We start from the raw sequence: 7,500 nt of genomic DNA, 5'->3' as shown, positions 1-7,500 counted from the left end.
ATGCCATGGATAGGGGATCGGGGCCCTCCCACCTGACAGTCGCATCGCATACGACTATTTTGTCACCTTTGAATAGAATCAGATCTGGTTTTCTATTCGCGCCGTCAGTACAACGAATGTACGGTTCCTCCTGAGCTAACCAACCCTTGACCGCAGCCAACTCCCTCAAACGACGCACAACTCGATCATGACGCAGAATGCGGCAAGTGTGCGTGAGCGGACACTTTTGAAGCACGTGACAGAGTGTCTCGGAACGAGAACATCCCGCACGGCACTTCCGCTCGGCGACAGGGTTTGAGGGGATGCCCTTGGTCGGTAGCATGTTGGCGCGTAAGAGGACAGCACTGACATAGTCCCTGCCAGACCAAAAGGTGGGAGGGTCCCGAACCCACGATCCACCGACGCCACTACGAGAGCCCTGCCTCAGACCACCGCCCGAGTAGCCATTCTCGAGCCTATTGCTCCACTCCATATGAACTTGACGCGTACTTCCACCAAACGACGAAGACCACGATGATAACTTTGTAGTAAGCCGAGCCATATGCGGAGAGGTAAAAACCGCAGTTGTTAGGGCATCGGCCGACAAAACTATATTAGTCACCCTGCTCGATATTATGCAGGGGACATGCGCCTTCAGCGATATTATGCCAAGACCACCCTCCTTAATAGGAGCGTGGATAAAGGCATCGGCGGTGGTCTTGTTTAAATGTAATACGCGTCGCACGGCAATCCTAAGAATGCGATCGACAGAACCCAGAACTCCCCGTGTAACGCGAGGGGTCTGGAGGTGATAGAGCAGGCGAGGGACGAGGAAACATCTTATGACCTCCACCTTTTGGTGGGGTTTCAGAGGAGCCCTGCAGATGCGCGCGACCGATAGCTTAACCTGTTCAATAGAGACCGATGTTCGCCCCATATGATTATACCTTCCACCCAGATACTTAAAGAAGGATTCAGGACATAATTGAGGAATAGCCGCGCCACTGACATAAAAGCGAGCCTTAGTATGCGTGTACAGAACCTTTTTCCCCGGTACGACCCCGACAGATAGCGCGATGCACTTCGCGGGGTTCAACGCCAGCCCCCTTCGACTGAAGAAAGCTGTCGCCTCCCGCAAAGATGTTCTAACCCCTTCCACAGTGTCGTCCATAATAAGTAAATCGTCGGCGTACCCGATAGCCGTCGGTTTGATGGAACTGCCGAAATCTATGCCTGTCCTGGGGTTGCATTCCAGAGAGCATAAAAGCTCATCCAAAACTAGATTGAAGAGGACAGGGGACAAGGGATCACCCTGTTTCACCCCTCTAGTAATCGGCATAGATTTGGTGGACGCCCCGCCAACCAAGACTCTGGTGAATGCGCCAGTATACTGAGCCTTCACCAGTTTTATGACACGCTCATCCACCTGAAACCGCCTAAGAGCCCGAAAGATCGAATGGAACGAGACTGTGTCGAAAGCCTTCCTCAAATCCAGGGACAGGATGTTGTATGCCCTTTTAGCGTTACGCTTGGCTTTAATGATCGCCTCAAGCGTTAGGGAATTGAGGAAGACACCGTCCACGTTCCTAAAGCCACGCTGGTGCGTATGAATACACAATTTGGCCAGGCGTCTTGCTAAAATGCGGTTAAACAGGCGGAGGAGCGTCGAGGCTATGGTGATCGGCCTCCAATTGTTGGCATCTTTGGGGTCGCCACCTTTCGGCAAGAGAACTGTGCGGTTCTCCTTAAATCGATCAGGGACGACACCGTATAAGAGGAGGATGTTATATAGAACTACTAAGCGCTGTACTGGCATGGCTTTGAGCCTAGCCACTGAAAATCTGTCGGGACCAGGGGAAGTGGCACGCAGACCCGCGAGGCAATCTAATACATCCTGCTCGGTTATAGGTTCATAAGAACCGTTGCAGGCATCTCCGTTACCAACTACCTGAAAAGGTTCGTCGTCATCCGGAGATGAGCTAGTAAAAATTCCACCATAATGTCTCTCGATTGCCTCGATGGACAGATGTTCGGACGTGCTGGTGAAGGGCACGTCGTCCATAATGTGCGCAGCCATTTTCCTCCTGTCCTTACGGTACATTTCCTGCACCTGCTTGAACAAGTAAGCCCTCGACGCTCCGCGGCCGTAAGTCTTGCGACCCGAGCCGCGGTGCCCCCGATGTTTTGGGGCTTTACCAACCGCCCCGAGAGGCGCCACCTCGCCGAGCCAAACCCCAACCGCATCGCAGATAACGTCGGCGGAGTTTTGAACGGAGGTCGCATCCACCAGATCCATCAACCGGCGATCCGATTCCCGAGATTCCTTCCAGGATTGGAAGTAGGTCTTTAAAAACATACGTACTGGGTCCTGTAAGAGACCCAGGTCCTCGGGAAGTAATTGGACGCCGGCAGAAGGAACCAGCAGAGGCTCATCCTCCACGAGCTCTATAGACGTGGGCTCGTCCGCTTCACTCGTTACACCCTCATCGCGAATCTCCTGCTCCAAATCTACCGCAGGAACTGCCTTCAGACTCTGGAGCAGGTCCTTGTAGTCGCGTGTGAGGCGCTTAGATTGAATAGCGTCGCGAGAACGGTGGGGGAATAGCTCGACGAGGTGGCGGTTGATAAATCTGCCGGTGTACTTTACCTCCTCCTTGGCCATCCTGATGACCTCGTCATCAGACCACGCGGACGGCGCCCTCGGCCGAGTCTCGACCTGCTCTTCAAGGTCCCGATTATAATCCGCGGGGTGAGCAAGCCGCATGTGCTGTCTCATCCCCGCAAAGGTGTTGAAGACCCGAGCGCATATGGGGCACTTACCATCTGGCTCGGCGGCACGCGGTCGACAATAGCCCCGCCTAATGTGCTGTTTAAGTGCAGCCTCGGCAACGAAAGTCTTGCCGCACGGACAAACCGGCATATTGAACCAAAACAAAAACACTCGCGCGGGAGGGCTGACAGCGGAAAAAAAAAATCTCACTGTCGTGAAAAGAAAAGAACAAAAAATACACCCTCCGCCTAAAAACTCGCCAAAAAGGCGAGTAAAGCCTCCGATCAGCGACTCTTCGCGGATCGCAAAAACCAAATTGGTTAATGCGATCCCCCAGGGCCCACCACGAGGAGGTGGTCGCTGATCAGTGCACACTGGCCGGAAGGTACACACTCGACCGGCCAGGAGGCGATATACAAAAAAAAACGGTATATGTGCACTAGGGGAGGGCCCCGAACTAGGGGAGGGCCCCAAAGAGAGTCATAGTTACTCCCGCCGTTTACCCGCGCTTGCTTGAATTTCTTCACTATGACATTCAGAGCACTGGGCAGAAATCACATTGCGTCAACACCCGCAGGGGCCATCGCAATGCTTTGTTTTAATTAGACAGTCGGATTCCCCCAGTCCGTGCCAGTTCTGAGCTGATCGTTGAATGGCGGCCGAAGAGGGCACCGGCGGCGAGCCGAAACTCGCTGAAACCGGGCCTCGCAGCAAGGAAGTTCCGCAGGAGGCCAAGGCACGGGACCGAGCTCGGATCCGATACGCCGCGCGTCGCGAAACGACACGGCGCACTTCACCTCGCCCAGGCCCGGCACGTCAGCCCTTACCCGCTTCCCGACCAAGCCCGACGCGCCCCGATCCTCAGAGCCAATCCTTATCCCGAAGTTACGGATCCAATTTGCCGACTTCCCTTACCTACATTATTCTATCGACTAGAGGCTCTTCACCTTGGAGACCTGCTGCGGATATGGGTACGAACCGGCGCGACACCTCCACGTGGCCCTCTCCTGGATTTTCAAGGTCCGAGGGGAAGATCCGGACACCGCCGCAACTGCGGTGCTCTTCGCGCTCCAAACCATATCTCCCTGCTAGAGGATTCCATGGAACTCGAGCGCTTATGCAGAAAAGAAAACTCTTCCCGGATCTCCCGACGGCGTCTCCAGGTCCTTTTGGGTTGCCCCGACGAACTCTCTTGCGAGGGCCCGACTTAATTACGGTTCCGCTGCCGGGTTCCGGAATAGGAACCGGATTCCCTTTCGCCCGTCGGGTGTGCGACTCCTTTTAGTTATACTATATTATTATTTATTCAGAGCGATTTGAAACGATATTTGTTTCGCGCTCGCTCGCTTCGTTCTCAACGTTTCTTCTTTACCGTGTGTATTGTCGTCGTATCGTTCTCTTAGGAGCGCAACACGCCAAAGAAAAATTAAGATGCCTGTTCTCGTTATATTGTTGGGGCAGCGGTAACGCCGTCGTAACAACGACGACCGTCTGTACGCGCACAAACCGAAACGAGAAAACAATAACATCCGTCATCATCGATTGGCGCGCGGCTACGGCAATACGAACGACGGCAAAAGAACGTGAGCGGCGGCTGCTGCGATATCGAAACTTCGCTATATTCAAATAAATACATAAAAAGAAACGTTACAAAGGTACACCAACATCGACATCGGCTTTCGCCTAGGGCTTAGGATCGACTGACTCGTGTGCAACGGCTGTTCACACGAAACCCTTCTCCACGTCAGTCCTCCAGGGCCTCGCTGGAGTATTTGCTACTACCACCAAGATCTGCACCGACGGCGGCTCCAGACGGGCTCGCGCCCCGTCCTTCTGCGCTCACCGCCGCGACCCTCCTACTCGTCAGGGCTTCATGACGACGTCGAACGAATCGACCGGCCCGTCTCACATGCCGCTGACGGCCGAGTATAAGCACGACGCTTCAGCGCCATCCATTTTCAGGGCTAGTAACTTCGGCAGGTGAGTTGTTACACACTCCTTAGCGGATTCCGACTTCCATGGCCACCGTCCTGCTGTCTTAAGTTACCAACGCCTTTCATGGTATCCCATAAGCGTCGATTTTGGCGCTTTAACTCGGCGTTTGGTTCATCCCACAGCGCCAGTTCTGCTTACCAAAAGTGGCCCACTTGGCACTCGTTGATCCGAATGTATCTCGCGGCTTCACGCTTTAAGCAAGCCGGAGATCTCACCCATTTAAAGTTTGAGAATAGGTTGAGGCCGTTTCGACCCCAATGCCTCTAATCATTCGCTTTACCGAATGAGACTCGCAATGCGAGCGCCAGCTATCCTGAGGGAAACTTCGGAGGGAACCAGCTACTAGAAGGTTCGATTAGTCTTTCGCCCCTATACCCAGTTCCGACGATCGATTTGCACGTCAGAATCGCTACGGACCTCCATCAGGGTTTCCCCTGACTTCGTCCTGACCAGGCATAGTTCACCATCTTTCGGGTCCCAGCGTGTACGCTCTGGGTGCGCCTCATCTCGCGATGAGAACGAGACGCCCCGGGAGTGCGGGGCCCGTTCGAGAACGGACCCATCCTCCCTCGGTCCGCGCGAGGCGGACCTTCACTTTCATTGCGCCTTTAGGTTTATCAGAGTCCCAATGACTCGCGCACATGCTAGACTCCTTGGTCCGTGTTTCAAGACGGGTCCTGAAAGTACCCAAAGCTATAGCGCCGTAGACTGGCGTGTATTAAATTTTGGGGTCTGTCCGAGGACAACGTCGCCAACAGCCGAACGTTCGAAGATCCGGTACCAGGCCCGGACGCCTCGATTGACGTTCGCGCTTGCGACGAGCCGGACGCGAACAAGTCGCGGCCCCACGCCTTAGTTATACCGTCGGTCGAGCCGGTCGGGACACCGCGGGTCCGAACGCTCATAATAACGGCGTTCGGTCTCCACCGCGGGCCTTAAACCGACGCCCAACGGGTCACGACGTCCTACAGGAGGAGAAGTGCACGCGTCCAATGCCCGATCGTTCGACGTGCCGTGCGGGCTGACACACCCGTGAGGGGGACAGCTCGTCAACAAAACACGAAGCTCGCGAACACCGGTCGCGTTGAATCTCCCCTTTCGACCTTTCGGGTTTCTCAGGTTTACCCCTGAACGGTTTCACGTACTATTGAACTCTCTCTTCAAAGTTCTTTTCAACTTTCCCTCACGGTACTTGTTCGCTATCGGTCTCGTGGTCATATTTAGCCTTAGATGGAGTTTACCACCCACTTAGGGCTGCACTCTCAAGCAACCCGACTCTGAGGAGAGATCCTCCCGCTACCGACGGCCGCCTCTACGGGCCTGGCACCCTCTCTGGGTAAGTGGCCCCGTTCAAGAAGGACTTGGGCTCGCCGTGCGATCTCGGGATAGCGGATCCTCCCTAACACCACATTTCCCGGCGTCCGTTTCCGGCCGCGGGATTCGGTGCTGGGCTTTTCCCTGTTCGCTCGCCGCTACTAAGGGAATCCTTGTTAGTTTCTTTTCCTCCGCTTAATAATATGCTTAAATTCAGCGGGTACTCTCACCTGCTCTGAGGTCGCGTTTCACAAGAGCGAGTCGGAGGCGTAGCTTTTTCTTAAAAATATAAAATTATTAAGTTGCCGCCGCCAAGTTCTCTAGCTCTCTTATATTACAACGTATATTTTTTTAACAAAAATATATCATCGCCTCGGTCACACAAACGGCACGCACCCGTCGATATATTCGCGCGCTCTTTCGGCGGTAGTTAAAATAACAAACATAACATAGCGATCCGTCGCTTCGATGGGCGACGAGTACGGAAGGAGAGCGCAAAACGCTCTCTCAATCACCTCGCTATGCGTGGTTGTTACCACTTCACGCTACGCTGACGCGCGAATATCGATACTCTACGCGATCTGACGAAGCCGTGTTGTATTGTTTTATTAACGCTAAACGTGACTGTACATCGCATCGCCGCCTCCGAACATAGATACGTCATTTTTAATCCGACAAGCGAAAAATATTAATTACTACGACGACTCGCTCGCGTTGGGCGGTCAGACCGTTCGTAAAAAATTTCCATTAGTCGTTGCCGTTCGGCGTACATGCGGGGCTGTTATAATACGACGACGCCCGTTTTATGCGGTAAAACAAACTCTCTGACACGTCGATCACAATCGAGTTCGGACTGGCGTATGTAACACGACGAGACCGTATATTACTGGATATACTGGTGCACGTCGCTCGCCGCGAACCAATAAAGGCGTTAATTTTAATCGACGCTAAACGAACGGACGAGCTCGCCGCCCTCTGCTATGGAGGGGCGGTCGAAGCGGGCCGGACTCGTTCGCGAACGATCAGATATTTGCCACGACGCACCGCGCCGTTTTTCGGCGCGTAGCGCGCCCGGCAGTCGTGGAAATTGAAACGACCCTCAGCCAGGAGTGGTCCAGGAACAGTATCCGAAGACCGCAATGTGCGTTCGAAGTGTCGATGTTCAAGTGTCCTGCAGTTCACAATTTGACGCGCAATTAGCTGCGTTCTTCATCGACCCACGAGCCAAGTGATCCACCGTTCAGGGTAATCTTTTTTGATCACGTTACTTAAAGTAACAACGCCAGCTCGTGCGCACTCTCTGTTGCGCGGTAGCGGCGGATTTGGGCTAGTTTTACACCGTACAAGTTAACATTTACGCTTGGTAATTGCATTTATTAACACAGGCGTTATATTATCGCTCCGCCAGGCGGCTTTACGACGCAAACACCGGCGGCCAAGAC

The 7,500-nt window shown here is 53.8% G+C and overlaps 1 non-coding gene and 1 pseudogene across 1 annotated transcript; both read right to left on the bottom strand.

Annotated features, from left to right (window-relative positions):
* The window catches only part of LOC139432549 (large subunit ribosomal RNA), an 8,192-nt pseudogene extending 1,890 nt beyond the window's left edge, over positions 1–6,302 (bottom strand).
* Positions 6,303–7,151: 849 nt separating this feature from the next.
* On the bottom strand, positions 7,152–7,306 carry LOC139432553 (5.8S ribosomal RNA). The gene has a single exon (XR_011642299.1). It is a non-coding gene; the product is annotated as a 5.8S ribosomal RNA (ribosomal RNA).
* Positions 7,307–7,500: the final 194 nt, after the last annotated feature.

Source organism: Onthophagus taurus, unplaced genomic scaffold (genome assembly GCF_036711975.1).
Source record: "Onthophagus taurus isolate NC unplaced genomic scaffold, IU_Otau_3.0 ScKx7SY_26, whole genome shotgun sequence".
Lineage (NCBI taxonomy): Eukaryota > Metazoa > Arthropoda > Insecta > Coleoptera > Scarabaeidae > Onthophagus > Onthophagus taurus.
This window is presented reverse-complemented; position numbering and strand designations above follow the sequence as displayed.